Genomic DNA, 16,333 nt, shown 5'->3' on the forward strand with positions numbered 1-16,333 from the left:
TCCATGCACCGTGCTACACCTACGTGCATCTGTGTCCATCTGAGTTCCTGCCCTGCACGTTGCCTTTCCCACTAAATAATGATTCTGGGAGATCCAGCCGCACATGACTTTTAAATCCAGATGGCTCCAGATCTCAGAGCTAAAGCGAGGAATGGCTTGAAGTTGATGTTGGGGTATGACAACCACCGGCCCGCAGTGAGCACAGGAGGCGGCGACTGGAGGGACAAACTCCATCCTGCGTGCAGGGTGCCTGGGTAGGACACTGCACGAAGGCAAGCGGCTGCGAACACGGTGTTTCGCGGTGCTTGCTTCGCCCCCTTCCCTAGTCTCCTCTCACTTTCCCCGCCTCCAGGGTCCTTCCCTCCCGCAGGCGCGCTCCTGGTCCCCGCCCCCTCCATTCATCACTGGTCGCGGGCGGGGTGTGGGGTGTGGGGCGGGGCCTAGGCGGGGTGGCGGGGGCGGAGGTGGGCGGGCCGGGGGGCGGGCCGGGGGGCGGGCCGGGGGGCGGGCCGGGGGGCGGGCCGGGGGGCGGGCCGGGGGGCGGGCCGGGGGGCGGGCCGGGGGGCGGGCCCGCCGGGCAGTGGCGGCGGCGGCGGCGGCTGTGGCGGCTGCTGGGGAAAAGTTGTCCTGGCCTGAATGCCAGCAGCCTCGGAAGCCGGAGCGCCGCGGCGTGCACGCCGAGAAGCAGCCGAACGGACGCCGGGGCTGCCGGGGCTGCCGGGGTGTCCCCGGGCATGGAGCAGCCGGCGGGGGCTGCAGGCGGGCGCAGCGCCCCGGGCTGGCAGCGGGCGGCGAGAGCGGCCGGGAGCAGGATGCGCTCCAAGGGAGAGGCCCCCGGGCTGGTGGCGCCGCTGTGCGGGGCGCTGAGCCTGGTGTTGAGCGCGCTGCTGGGCAAAGGTCAGGTCAGGCGTGAGTCGACAGCACCGGCTATCCCGAAGTTTCACGGAGCCCCGGTGAAGGCCAGACGAGGAGAGCCTAAACATGGGGTGCAGTGGGGACATCGACAAGGGCGCCAGTCCCATCAGGAGCTCTCCACGGAGCGCCGAGCAGCCCCTTCCCTAGAAGGGTGGATCCAACTGGGCGCCTGGGCTGGGACAGGATAGGTGCAGAAGCTCCAAACCCAGTACCCTAGACCACCCCAGACCCAGTGCTGCCTCCGGAGTGAGGAGGGGGCACTTTCAGAGCGACCCCCATTCCTGAGTTCCGCGGGGACCAGCCTCGGCTACAGCAGTCACATTGTTGAGCCGGGTTGCTTGAGAGGGGAGCCCAGTCCTTTGAGCCCCTTCCTCCCAGCTGTGCGAACCCCATCCCCAGGTCAGACAGGGGTACTGGGGATCCAGTCCCTCTCTGCAACCCCTCTCTGCAAACGCTGGGTCCCTAGAACCCACGGTGGCTCACCAAAGGACTCTTACTAATCGCGCAGCTCACCCAGACACCAACTTGGCAGAAACCTGGGACTCTCTCCAGGTACCCCAAATTAGACCTGGTATGTCTTGGGGGCGCGTGTGGGGATGAGTGCGCTTCGCTGGGGCGGGCTCCCAGTAGCTTTCTCCCCAGAGGGCTTTCGCCTCTGCCTCCCCACTCCTCGGAGCTATAGGGATGACTACTGCCGCAGGTCTTTGAGATTTGTGCAAGTGAGCCAAAGTAGGGCTGCTGAAGGGCTCAGAAAAGGTAGCTGTTTCTGTAATCACGACCATATTATTATACGCATGTGGGGACCATGGCCTTGCAGGGCGATGAGAGATGGTCCCAAGCCCAGCTGCAGGAGCAGCTCAGCAGCCCAGGGGTCCCAAGGTGTGGTCTGGGAGTGGGGAGAGCATTCGGTGGACTTCCTGCCGCCCGCGCTCTGGTGAGGGTCTAGGGTCCATTTGGGTAGCTGTGGTGTGCATGCACAAGTGTGTCCTGAGGCTTTGCGCAGTGGGGCGGGGCTGGCCCCAGGCACTGGCTCCGGGGCTGGGAAGAAGTGCAACCTCAAATCTACCCCATAGCAGAACAGAACTCTCCCGCCCAGCTCTCTTGGGCCAGGCTGGAAACGCATTGGTAGAGACAACTTGCCAATGGATGTTAAAAAGCAGAGTTTGCTTTTCAAAAGTCATTACTCACCACACTGTCTGAAATTCCAGAGGAAGCTGCTTTCCTGGAGGAGACAATTTCCCAGACCCGCCAACTGGGTGTGTTTGTGTTTTACTTGTGGTTCCTTTCTCCAGACTGCCCCAGGTGAATGCAGTGGTGCACTTGGAGGGTGTGTGTGTGTGTGTGTGTGTGTGTGTGTTGGGGGGGGGACTTTTTTGTTTTATTTGCAAGCACCAACACCCAGAAGCCTGCCCTGAATTCTGCTATTAGCTGGAGGTCCCTGTGTTTCTAGGACTCAGTTTCCCCAAATGTAAATTGGTCATTGGAAATGCCCTTCTCTGCATTTCTCACCGGGGTCTTTGGGATCAAAGGACCTAATGCACAGAAGGTGCTTCCTGGAGGGCTCTGTCTGGCTGGGTTGAGCCAGAGCAGAGCCCTCTTTCCCTTTTCTGCCCTATGTCCTTGAGAGGTCTGAATCAGGTGAGGATCAGTTGTGTTTTTAAAACAAGTTGTGGGCTTTTCCTATTCAAAGCCTGCATTCCTGGTGTGTGTGTGTGTGTGTGTGTGTGTGTGTGTGTGTGTGTATCTGTGTCTTCTACAGGATTTCACTTTTGATTTGGAGTAGCGATTGCTACCGACATGCATGTAGAGGGGTTAGGAGCAGCTATTTAGTGGGCATACAGAGCCAGACCAGCAGTGGATGGGGGTGGGGTGATGAACATCACAAGCCAGGGAAGTCCACCCTATAGCAAAGCCACCTGCTTCTGCCTTGATGTGGTTGGTGGGCTTCTCTGTCCTCGCTGCAGTTTCACAGTGTGTGTGTGCGTGGTTTGAGGTCTTCGAGGGTCTGTAGTTCATCTTCTGCAAAATGTTTTTGCAGCTCATTTCTCATGATCAAAAGCAGCCGTTCAATCCATCCTCACTTCTGATTCCTCCACACTTGCTCCATAAGAGCAAATGAGCCTTCTTTAAATTTGTGCTATCATAACAACAACAACAACAACATCAACCATACTCTAAGTCTTTCTTTGTGAGGATCTACTTGCTGATTTCTGGAATCCTTGAGACCCACTGGTCAATGTTTAATACCAACTATATGTTTATTTTCAACTATGGATTAAGAAGCTTTGCATTTTGTCAGGGCTCAGAAAATACATAGTGGTTCTTAGAAGTTTCCATAATTAGGACAGTTTTGAAAGAAGGGAATCTCTTCTTAAGATTAAGATGAGTGAGTTGAGGCAAAGTATCTTTGAGCTGGGGGGTTTGATATCTGGGGCCCTAAAAAGCAGGTGGAAGGGCAGGTGGCCTGGGGGGAACTCAGAAGCTTGTGAAGGTGGTTGGTCACCTGTGAGGCACTGTCAAGGTTATACAGGACCACAGTCTGTTTTCTGAAATCCGGGGACTAAAAATGTTTCAAGAGCTAGGATTATGGAAGTCTTTGAATGGCAAGATACAGAGTAGAGACCAGGTTGCACATTCCTAGCAGATGCCTTCCTGTGCTTGGCTCACAGTGGTGCCTTTCTGTGGTGCCCATGGGTAAGCTGCAGGAAACACGAGTCTGTCACAGATCGGGGCGAAGACCCCACAGAGCTGAGCTGCACTTCGGAGCTGGCCATCCAGGGACTTAAACATCCACTGCCAGCCAGACCCTTGCTTCGTCAGCACTTTGGGAATTAGGGGTTTCTGAAAAGGGATTTGGGGCCTGTTGCAGGTGTGAGAAGGACAAGGAGGTCACTGGGGTGGGAGGTCCTCCTCAGCTTGCTCAGGGTCCCACTGGCACCAGGGAATGAGCTCACCTTGCCCTGCCCATGCTTGATGTGTGCGCAGGACACTGAGCACAGAGACTCACATTTTCACCCTTCAATCCCTTCCCATCTCTCATGGTGGAACTCCTGTGGCGTTCCAGCTTCCTGGAGCTTATTTTGTCTTCTTGGAAGCCATTCTGATTAACTGTCCAGCTCTGGGGGGCCAGATCTCTCCTCTAATCCACATCCCTTGACTAGTGCTCCCAGGTCCCACAGCCTGCAGACAAATTCCAATTTGCCCACATAATATTTGCAAACACCAAAATAGGCTCCCGACATTTGAAAACAGGGGAAGTCACATATACAAATCAGGATTTCCATGATATGTACATCTATCAAGGCATCTTGTTGCGCTCCGTAACTACTTGCAATTTTATGTATCAATAGAAAAGATTGCATTCTTAGTTCACTAGAAGTTGCGTGCAAAAATGCTGTCAGATACTCTTTTGGCTTCTGCCAAGGTGGTCCCACAAATGATCTTCTTGATCCTGAAAAAATAATCAGCAATTCCAGCTTCCCTTAAAGTGCACGTACCCTGCTATCCCCAGCAATGTTCCCATGTGGCTCCTTTGCACCCCTGTGAGCAAGTATGTCCCTCTCTGAAGGTGCTTATGCACACTTCTCTTCCCCCACTCACCTGCCTGGTCCTCATGACCCACTGTACACTTGATCACGAGAGGGGCAAGAGTCAGGCAGGGAAGAGCCTAAACTCTCTAGTTAGCACTGGCAACAGCGTAAGTGGAAAAGAAAGCCTCTGGATATTAGTCTGCAGGCCTGAAGAGCAAGGTTAATAAAAATGAGTCCTTGCTGTATTAATTGGAGTAAAGGGGAATATTACTGAATTAATGGAATAAAGGAATGGCTGATTGACAGACATTTTTACAAACATCTACTTTGTTTAAAAGCTGGGTTTATTAAGGTGTGACTGCATAGGGTGAAATTCATCCTTTCAAGTGAGTTTTGACAAATGTACCTTCCTTGTGCATTGTACAGAGTGTAAATGTGGCACAATGGAGGTATAACGCATTTCCATCAGCCTCAGAAGCTCCTCTGCTCCTGGGTAGTCAGTCACCTCCCTCCTCCACCCCAGCCCCCAGCAAACCCCCTTCTCTTTTTGTCCCTGGACTTTGGCCTTTTCCTTCAAGCCAAAAAAAGGGGTGGTGCAGTAAACATGCTGTGAACATTCACAAACAGGTTTTTAACATTAATGTGTTTTCATTTCTCTTGGAATTTCTAGGCAGTTTGGTGATTGCACTGCAAACTCATTTTAAAATGTGGTTTGAATGTTTTTTTCATTCTTTCTAGGCTGTGGATAAATGTCACAGCTGTTTTGTATCTTCATCAGCACTTGATATTATCATTTTGTTTGTTTGATTTTGGTAGATGGGCAGTGGGTATTTTGTTGAGATTTTTAACTTCACTCCTGACAGTGGTGAATATTCTTACTTGTGTTTAATTGCCATTCTTATTATCGGCAAAATGTGTTTTTCAAACATTGTGCCCATATTTTACTGGTTGTTTATTTTCTTATTATTGACCTTTGAGGGTATTTTGTATATTATGGCTGCAAGCTCTTTATCAGATTTTGTTTTACAGACATTTTCTCCCATTGCATCTTTGGAGGAGCAGAGATTTTAAATTTTAATGAATCTAGTTGATTTATCTTTTCTCTTAATGATTGTGTTTTTGGTGTCACATCTAAGCAGTCTTTGCTTAACTCAAGGTCAAAAGGATTCTATATATTCCAATTGGTATGTTTGTTCTCTTAGCTACTGAGAATGCTTATATCTCTGAGTTTGGCTTTGTCTATTTAAATTTTATTCTGCCAACTTTTGCTTTGATTATTTCAAAGCACTGTACCCTCTGCATTATTATGTCCTTTGGTTGAATCACATCAATTAGTATATCATAATGCCTCTCTTAATTCTTGGACATATTCCTTGCTCTGAAGTCCATTTCAGATATTAAGGGTGGCTGCCTCAGCTTTCTTTCAAGTAGCATTTATGTTCCATTTTTTTCATTTTAGTGTTTAGCATCAACCTTTGCAGAAAGCACACAGTCCCAACGGAAACCCATTCACTTTTTCCTTCAGTCTGACGGTCCTTGTCTTTTAATCATTGTGTTTAAACCATTTATATTTAATGTGATTATCCATAGATTTACATTAAGAGCCAACATTTTGCTCATGGGTTTCTTCATGTCCCATCTGTTCTGTATTCTTTGCCCCTCCTTCTTCTGCCTGATTTTGGACTAGGTGTTTTTGTGATTCCATTTTATCTCCATGATTGGCTCATTACTTAGAGTTCTTTTTAAGTTTTAGTCATTGCCCTAAGGTTTACAAAGTGCATCTTTAATTAACCAAAGCTTATATTTGAGTTATGTTATATACAGGAACCTTGAAAGCATATATTCCCTGGGCTTTTTCCTGTTCATGTGATTCTTTTTCAAGCACACACCCTCTTACACCATAGGTGTGGCTACAAGAATTGTCAATTAGAGATTATTTGTGCATAATTATAAAAAATGAAAATCACAGTTACTTGGCTTGCACTTGTTTCTGAGTGGGCACTTCTGATATCCTTGAAATCATTTTCCCTGCAGGATTTTATTCTCTCTCCTACCTGCATAGTGAGTTCTTTCGTTTATGTACCCTAAGGATTGAGAAGTTGCTGCTTTCAAGGAGAGAAGACAGGTGATGTCCACCCCAGCTATCATGGGAGTTAGCAAAGTCTCTGAGACAATGAGTTCCAGCTACTCTCTGATGGGGTGATTTCTCCTCTTCTGCAGTCTGCACACGTTCTTTAATTAATGATCTTCGTATAGGTGTGTTCGGACCGTCACACTTGCAGATGGCTGGCTCCCTAGAGCTGCCCCAAGGTTCTGTGTAGAAGATCCTCTCTTCTCTCTGTAAAACACTTCTTTCTTTCTCAGCAAACTTTGTGCGCTCAGCAGTGGGGTGAGGGTTTGCTCATGAACGAATGGGGTGGGGGGACCACAGTCTGTGTCAGAGAAGCAGAGACTTCATTTTGAGCCTCTGTTCTGCCGGTTCCTGAGTGAGTTGGTCAGAAGTCTTTGGTTGTTAGCAGCCAAAACGTCAGAGGGCCACCTAGGAAGGAAGTCCTCAGGGATGGGGAGCTCACCATCACACTGCAGGCTGGAGGGCCAGGTTTCCTGAGAGGAGAGCCTGCCTGCTGGGGGTAGCTGATGCCTGCCGTCTGCAGGGCACCCTGACTGATATGGGGCTTCAGTCATTTTATTCACTTTTATGCTCAGTTTGTAGATTCCAGAGAGAAGGAAGATCACAACATTGCTGAACCTTAGAAGCATCTGGAGAATTAAAAAAATAAAAATTAAAAACACCAATCCTTAGACCTGCCCCAATGTGGTTGAGTGGGGGATCTTGGTAGCAAAGCAGGGAGTGGGCGAGGGGAGGGTGGATCACTTTTGATCCATTTAAAGATCTGCGAGTGCTTTTTAGGTACAGTCGGGTGTGACCAGGTCACATAGGTTCTTCTCTGTCTAGAAGAGACAGCTTGGTGGACAGTCCCCCCCATTTCCTATCCAAGGAAAAAGGAGAAGTGCTCTTACCTAAGAGGTGGTTGCTGAAGGCAAAGTGGTTGCTGAAGGCAAAGCCCAGGACGCCCTTCCCACTGCCCCGGGCCTGCTGGACAATGGGGACCGTGGTGGGGGGCAGCTCTGCTGAGCCCCAGGTGCCCTTCGGTCAGGTGAGGCAGCTCACAGTGAGCGGGTGAGCTTGCGCTCCTGGTGCAGTGTGTGTGTCTTCCAGGGCTATGGCGCCTGGCAGGGACCACAGCAGGGCAGCTGCATGCAACAGCGAGGCCCAGGCTCCAGACTTGGCAGGCCGTGTGTCTCCCAGAGGGATCCGCACTGCCTCCTCCAGCTCCGGGGCTCCAGGGGCCTTTGGCATCTGGCTGCATCTCCCCAGCAAGTCTTCTCCACATGTCCCTCCCCTCTGTCTTATAAGGACACCTGCCATTGGATGTGAGGCCCCCTCTCCTCCAGATGGTCCTTCTGAGATCTCAAACTTAATAACACCCGCCAGGACCTGCTGTCTCAGTAAGATGCATCCACAGGTTCAGAGAGGATGTGTCAGGGCCCTTTCCAACAAGTGCACACAGTAGGATTCGGCAGGGGAGGAAGAGCACACCATCAGCACAGTGAGGCCGCAGATGTTTACAGCTAACCAACATCACCAAATAACTGAACAGCGCGCTGGGCTAGGCCAGAACAGTGGGACGTTGGGTCGGTGCAAGGCCGTCAGTGCAGGCCCACGCAGGGCCCGGCCCGGATGTCTCTTCTCCTGCAGTAGCAGGCACTGCTGGGCCTGGCCTCGGGGCAGTGCTCTGGACACTGTCCCCAACGCCCATCCCCTGGGCTCCCAGAGCCACCCCAACACAGGGCAGCTCTGAGTCTCTCGGGGTAGCTTTCTTTGTCCAGTTCTGCATCTTTCTTGCTCAGCTGGTCACTGTGGCTTCACTGTGGTTTGTTTCCTGCTGCTCCCCCACCATCCCAGACACTGTAGAAATGTGGATGCTACCCCACCTGCTTGGGCACATGGAGAATCACTAGCAAATGTTTGAGGCACCAGGGATTCTTGCATTCACAAAATAAAGGGACTTTAAGGACACTTTACCCCCTTCACGACATGCGCACGAGCACACACGCCCATACACAAAGCTAACAGTTTCTGGTTTTATCATGAAATTGCTGCTTAGGGATGATTTCAAGAACAAACAAACAAAATAGCAAAAACAAAAAACCTCACAGTGTAACAAAGAAACAAAACCCAGAAGTCTCATGCCCTGTAAACTGGGATCAGCACTGCCAATGGGGATTTGTTTCTATTGGAAACAGTGAGGTTGTGTTTGAGGCACTGGGAACAGCTTACCCCCTCCTTGCGTGATAGAAATGTTCTTGGAAGGTACACCAAATTTAGTCTTTTAGTCCTGAGTCCTTTAGTTGAAAATGCCAAAAGAACCTACCTTAAGCAAACCATATCAAAGCCAAAATGAAAAACAAAATGTTTTAGCATGGCGTAACTGAGACATTTATGTGGGCTTCAGGCATAGTTGGATCCAGGAATCATGCAATGTCACTGGATGATGTTCCTCTCCTCTCTCAGCTTCTCTGTCCTCTGTGATGGCTTTATTTTGAGGTCTTCATCAGTATTACCAGCAGCCGGCCCCACTCTTACATTCTTTCCATGCTCCCCTCCTGGAGTCCCCGCCCTGGGCAAGGGCAGTGCCCAGAGTGATGGGAGCCTGTCGGGCAGCTCGCTGCCTATGTCACTCAGGACACACTCGAGGGAAGCTCCGTGGTTTGCAGTGCAGACTCTCTGATGCCTCCTGCAGTGAACAGGGCTTGAAGAGGGCAGCGAGTCAGGAGGGACAGCTTGCCCGCATCCCACCAGGAACACACCAGGGTGGCCCTCCTTGGGCGTGGCCTGCTCAGCAGGGATTCTCTTCCTTGGCCTGGCTGTCCTTTGGGAAGCACCTGTCCTGAGACATCGACAGGAGGTGTCTTGGTCCCCGTGCCGTCCTGAGGAACACCTGGAGCCAGATGCGTGGTGATGACCAGGTCGCGGAATGTGCTGGAAGTCTGGATGGTGCGTCAGCTTTTGTCTTTGCTACTGTGAAGTGAAGCCCTCCCCAGGGAAGCCGACCATGATGACACCAGAAATCCACTATGTTAAAACGACGCTCAGGAGATGGCTCAGGTTGTTTTCTGACCACTGAGAGGCCACGGTCTGCAGTTTCAAACCCTGCTCCTGAGGAGGTGCCTTCCAAGCCAAGCGCTGAGCAACGCGGAGGGGGTTCCTGGGGCGAGACGGGTGAGAGCTGAGAGGCCGGGAGGGCCTGGGCGCTGGGGAGTGGACAGGAGCATGGAGGAGTCCGGGGACAGCAAGGATGGGGTCCAAGGGGCCTGCGGTCTTGTAGAGCCAGAGAAGGAGCTGGGTTTCCTTCTGTGAATGGTGGGGGGTCGCTGGAGGGCTTTGGCACTGGAGTGGCAGGCCCTGGTTTACGCCGAGCAGTGGGCGTGGATGGCCAGCCACTGTGTGGCAGAGGGTTGGTAGGTTGGAGGCCATTGGGAAGGTCCAGGCAGGATATAATGGCTCCCACCTGGAAGGGGGGGTCACTGCTGAGTTGGAGAGGTCCAGGGGTCACTTTCAGCCCGGAGCCCCTGGGCTGGCCTCTCAGGTCACCCTGTGAGGAAATCACCTGGGGGTTCTGGGCTGCACCGTGGATTAGAAGTCTGGATACTCAGCTGCGTTTATTGCCATCAGAGGCCCCTGGAAAGTGGCCTCAGGACTAGGGAATGCTTGGCCCCAGGCAGGTTTCTGAGCGTCAATCACTTGACCTCAGCTACAGTTTTGGGACGTGTCATTTTGCAGAGCTGACTCTGTGGCTGTTGTGATGTGTTGTCTGTCACCGTGGAGATGGATCATGCTTGTGTGCTAACAGGCAGAGTGTGGGGACAGCCGCGGGTGGCCGTCAGCCCAGCTCTGATGTTGAGGAAGCTCAGGGTTCTCAGGGAGCGGCTGCCTGCTCTCCGTGGTCCCGGGATCCAGCCCCCTCAGGTCCTGCCTGTGGTCCAGCTGCTCCCTGAGAAGCTGTTACTCCAGGGCCTCGTGACTAGGAGGCAGTTGTGCCCACAGGACGAGAGCAGGGGAGAGCAGGGCCACCTCCCCAGGAGAGCCTCGGCTGCCTGTGCTCTACAGGAACAGGCACAGCCTCCCTCGGCCCTCCAGGAATCTCCCCCCCCCCCCAGTTGCCTTGGTCTGAAGGATCCACGAGAAATGTGGGTCTGATGGAGGCCACTTGGCCGGGGTGGGGGGATCTTATGTTTTGATTAGTCGCTAGCTGACCATGTGGGGTTAAGCACATTTCATTTTGTCCTGTGTCACATTTTCATTTTGTCCTATGAAAATTCACATTCTGCTCAAAATAAACCTTGTGACCATTGAGCAAACCCTTTCAAATATGCTAGTTGCTCGTCACTCACGGAGTCAGGACACCAGCAAGAGAGAAAATGAGCACCGTGAGGGGCACTGTGAAGCCTCCTGGCTGTGACTGGCAGGTCTGGGCACAGCTTCCTGGACTCCAGGTGCCCTGGGCAGACGCTCTGCAGGAATTTTCGGTGGTCTGGGATCCTCCAGGAGAGGCCGCTGGGGGACAGGGCATGGCCTGGAGGGCAGGTGACAGTGTCCACCCTTCATCCTCACCAGTTTTTGAAGCTTGATTGAGCGAGGAGCTGGACCTCAGACCTGCCGCAAATAGGGTTGGCTGGTCACTGCCACCAAAAGGTGTGTAGAAGGAGCTGACCTTGGTTCCTTATGTAGTCACTGTCTGATGCTCTCAAATGCTCATCCACGTGTCTGTGCAGAAGCAGGTGAGGGGGTGGAAGGAGCGATGGGCTGATCCCTGAGAGCACAGAGCGGGACCGAGGGAACCGTGATTCTGCAGCGCCCTCCCAGCACTTCCCAAGGCATCCTGCTGAAGTCGGGCGTCGCCACCCTCGGAGACAATAGTCCACTGATCCCATTATCGTTTTCCTGTCACCATCTGGATATTTTTATATGCCTGTCTCCTGGCTGTGAATGAGCTCTTACACATAAGATACGCTTTATAGTGCCATTTTGTGAGACATCTGGAATTTGTCACAATTGGTTGTGGTGACAAAGACAATAATGTCAGTTCCCTTCACTCCTGAAACAATGCAGGTCAGAACACCATAGGTGACTTATTCAAAGTACTGAAACCACAGACAATGACCACAAAAAATCCTTGCCAACCAAGAATCTGTGTCCAGTGAAAAGAGTCTTCAAATCACTGAAAGTAAAGACCCAGAAGAGTTTCCTGGAGTTTATAACAAGTGGAAGTGAAATACATGGCAAAAAAACCCCAAGCCTTGGAAAGGGACCTGCAGCTTGCGTGGAGGAAACAGAGTCCCGTGACCACAGGGGCAGTGGGAAGGTGGTGGGGACACACCTACTCATCATAGGCCACATGGCGCTGGGCTACCTGAAGATGAGTTTGAGAGGGTCTGTGTAGAGGTTAAAATAGGCCCCAGAGGATCAGTGTGGAACAGAGGAGGGTGGCCAAGAAGCCACAGGAAAGAGGCGTGGATACTAAATAGATCATGTAAAAGAGTGACAGAATGGGACACAGGTGGGAAATGGAAAGATAAGTGGAAAATGGCAGTTTTCATCCAGATGTATCAATAATTACATTAAATGTAATTGTATCCAACCTGCAAAGTTCAATACACTTAAGCTCTGTTAATAGTTAAATACAATTAAGTGGTTGAATAAAATTAAAAATCAAGGATCTTCAGGATGGAAAACAAGGGAACACCCAACTACGTTATTAACAAGATACCATAAAATATGTTAAGCAGTAGTAAGACATAGATGGGTCAAAACTAAAGAATGGAAGAAGAACTACTTCTAACATGAATCATAAGTAATGAAGTGATAAGTTAGTGTCAGATCATGGGATATTGCCAGAGATTATAAAGGAAAGTTCATCACCACAAAGGGGTTGAGTTCATCAAGAAAGCATAATGATCCTTAATCTGTATGCACTCAATAACAATCTTCAAAACACACAAAGAAAAATAATTGAAATAGCAGTAAAGACATCTATAATTGTAGCTGGAGGTATAAGCACTCCTTCCTCCTCCACTGATAGAATAAACAGCCAGCCACTCAGTAAGGACCCACAGAACAAACTCACTCCAGGAAACTGAGATGAATCCACATCTACACACTAGTGTACACAGTGATAGCAGGCTAGCTTCTCCTGTCAGGAGTGCTTGGGATCTCACCAAAGACAGCACACTGGGCCACAAAATAGGCCTTAATAAGTTTAAATAGGTTAAAAACTATTCAGAGTGTGTTTTTTGACCTACACAGAATTTAAACCCAGAAAGATAGCTGTAAAATCCCCCCAACATTTGGTGATCAACCAGCATATTTCTAATTTACCCATGAATTAAGAAGAAATTAAAAAGTCAAAATACTTTTTTCTGAAGGAAATAAAAACTGCAGCATGTCAAAATTATCAGCACTTATACTTCTAAAATATATAATAAAATTTCAAAATATAATTGAGATTTTAGAGACATCATAAAAAAAGAAATATACCATGTTCATAGACACTTTTTTCCTCTTGAATTGACCTACTGGATCATTACACCAGATATAAATCTCAGTAGGGATTTTTGTAGAAACTGACAAGATAATTTGGCAATTTGTACAAGGCCTACCAACCTGGAAGGTATGAAACAGTTTTAAAAAATGAGAACAAATATGGAGGATGTCTAGTTTGCTTCAGTGATCAAGATTACATGGTATTGGTGTATGATAGGCAGAGCTCACTGGATCAAATCAGTGATGAGAAATAGAGCCCCTCTCCTCCATGGTCACTTGTTTGACTCTGAAAGCACCAAGATTAATTAATGAAGAAAGGATGTTGTCTCTAACAAATCATTCCAGATTGACATTTGTATGAACAAAATGAGCCCTGACTCTTATTTCTCACCGTAGACATTAAACTAATTCAAAATGGCTCAGAGGCCCAGGTATAAAACCTAATATCCTAAATAATGTGAGAGAAAACAATAGAAAATCTTTCTGACCTTGGAGTGGCCAAAGGTTTTTATTTGTTGTACAGAAACAAACAATTTTTAAAAATCACAAAACAGAAAAACCAAAACCAAACACAAACCTTAAATAAAAATCTGACTTTAAGTAGCATTGGAACATGGATCACACTAACAATGTTTACTCCTCCGAATCTACCTACAGTTAAGGAAAAAACACGTAAGATGTGGACCAGAAGAAATGCTAACCAGACGTGTCTAACAAAGGAGCTGTCTGTTCCAAGATGCTATCAGGTTAATTAAAAGGGAAATAAACCATCAGTAGAAGGGGGGTAAAGAGTCAAATAAAAGCTTCACAAAATTCAAGATGAGCGGGAGACCAATAGACATGAGGTTGGACATCAGCCTGGTGCTCACCATCTGAGCGATGCACCTTAAGACAGCTGCAGTCCCACTGCCTGCCACTAGGGGCAGCAGGTGGACCACAGCCAGCTCTGGGGTGCCTGCACATGACCAGACCTGGGGTCCTTCCTGGTCATGGCATCACAGGCGTGGGACACAGTGTTGCAATTGCTTATGATGCTAAACACAGCCTGCCTATGTGACCTGGTGGCTCCACACAAATGCTCCGTGATCATCAGCGTCAGGAGTTTGAGAGAGACTAGCTGTGGTCAGCTGATGGTGCATGAATGAGGTGAAGCAGGTCCCTGCAGTGGGCTACTCCCCAGCAATGACGAGACCCAGAGCCAATACGTGCCCCAACTCTGAGACATTGAGAGGACATTCTAGGACCCACACATCTAATTCATGGACAGAAAGCAAACCGTTTTTGCCTGGAGTAGGGGTGAGGGCCATTTAGCTAGGCAGGGGCAGGAGGAGCCTTGCGGGATGCAAGTCCAGCTTTCCCACAGTGTTCATGGGGCCCTGGTTCCCGGCCCCTGCAGATACCAAGACCCCCCAGATGCTCAGTTCCTCATGTGAAGTGGCACCGAGTGTGCCCCCACCCTCTGTGACCCTCCTGCTTTCAATCATCCCTAGGTCACTTACAATGCCCATTGCAACCTAAATGCTATTTGAACACCTGTTAGGCTGTGCTATTTATGGACTAATGACAAGCAGAAGGTCTGTCATGTTCAGTGCAGATACAGTGTTTGTGGGATTTTTTTTTGACCCGGGATTGATTGTTCCCAGGGCTGGGAACACTCAGGCACAAAGGGCCAACCATGTTCTCTACTGAGTTGTCATGGTGGTTACATGTGTCTGTGTACTTGTCAAAAAGCATTAAGTGGATGTAATCTTAAAACAGGTACATTTCATTGTGCGCAAACTATACTCCCCAAATGTTGGTAGAAAAATAAACGATGTGACATTTTGGTTGAAGGCAAGTGGATGTTAAAATGTGCCCCAGGCTACCTGCACTAGTAAGATTGTTGAGAATCGTGCTGAAACAGAGCACTCTGTCTCCACTGAAAGGCATCCTTCAATGTTAGGGAGAGGAAGGCAAAATCAAAGCAGGGGCTGACGTGGCTTTGGTGGCGGGGAGGGTGGTAACTCAGTCTTCCCCTGTACCGTGGGGAGGCAGAAAGGGGCAGATTCTCCTCTGATGTGTCCTTAAGATAAGAAATACTGGTGACAATGTGGGTGTGGGGCAGGGGGCCATAAATTGTTGAGGCCTCTGGAGAAGAGACAAGTCATCCGCAAACTGGGAAAGTCAGGATACCTGAAAACAGCCACTGCCCACCTGCCATCCTGGACGTCTGCTGACAAGTGTCCCCTGTATTTTGGAGGTGAGGTCTAACTCATTTCTAGCTCACCCAAGAACCTGTTTCAGCCAGGAACCAAGAGGCTGCTGACCCAGCAACCTGATCTAAGCTGCCCCGTGGGTTTTATTCCCACCAGTGTCACCGTTGTCTCAGGGTTTTCCTGTACCTCCACCTGGCCCTCGCCTCACAGACTGACTCCTTTTTGACACTCTTGATCTTTTGTCCTGTTGGTATGTGACTATAGGAGCTTGAGCTGCATCTGAAGTTGGCTGGCTTTGTTCCAGCAGCCGTTAGGCCTCAGGGAAGGTTCTCTTGGCCTTTTCCTCCTAAGTGTAGACCATGATCACAAAATGGCTGCTGCACAGGTAGACACACTGTATCTAGAGTCTCATGATATCTCTGTTCCTAACCATAAGAAAGATAAAGGAATAATGGTCTTTTCTTTATCAGGAGTTGACTCAAATGCATTACGTATGCCACATTCTCAGCACGAAGTACTGTGTTGCCATAAACACACGTGCAGCCTCCCACAGACGTTCATCTCCCCATGCATACATATGCAAAGACGTATGTCATCTTTATTTTCAGTCCTGTATTTCCATCCGTGTACCTTAGAAGACCTTCTTAGTGGTCCTCTTTGCACACGTACTTGGGTTTGAAGCCCTGCCTGCCCCTGGATGAGTGGTTTATCCAGGAGACTTAAGTCTCTGAGACCAATTTAGACCAATCCAACTTATCTCCTGGGGTTGGTGGAGGGAAAACCCTCCTAGAGATCAAGGTCTTTCTAACATCTGAACAAAATGGGTCTTGGTAGCATGAAAAGGGGGAGATGGATATTGGGAGGCAACATGAGGATCCGTTGCATGTTCTCGGTCTACCTACCTACCTTAAATCAGAGACCAGGGCAGCCATGCTTTTTTTGGACAGGATGCATTTAGCTGAGAATGCAGCATTTTGTTTGAGGTTCAGCTTGAATTCATTCATTCATTCTGTGAGTGTTAGCTGAGTACTTACTACATGACTGAAACTGAGGATGCTGCAGACAGTGATTGAATTGCTAAATAAGTA

The 16,333-nt window shown here is 49.5% G+C and overlaps 1 pseudogene across 1 annotated transcript in view; it reads left to right on the forward strand.

The window, feature by feature from the left end:
* Positions 1-844: 844 nt before the first annotated feature.
* LOC308645766 (transmembrane protein 132B-like) overlaps positions 845-16,333 on the forward strand; it is a 73,355-nt pseudogene continuing 57,866 nt past the window's right edge. Inside the window, exon 1 of the transcript in view lies at positions 845-897. The product of the transcript in view is annotated as a transmembrane protein 132B-like (transcript). The remainder of the gene's footprint in view (positions 898-16,333) is intronic.

Source organism: Spermophilus citellus, assembly GCF_964194105.1.
Source record: "Spermophilus citellus genome assembly, chromosome: 3".
NCBI lineage: Eukaryota > Metazoa > Chordata > Mammalia > Rodentia > Sciuridae > Spermophilus > Spermophilus citellus.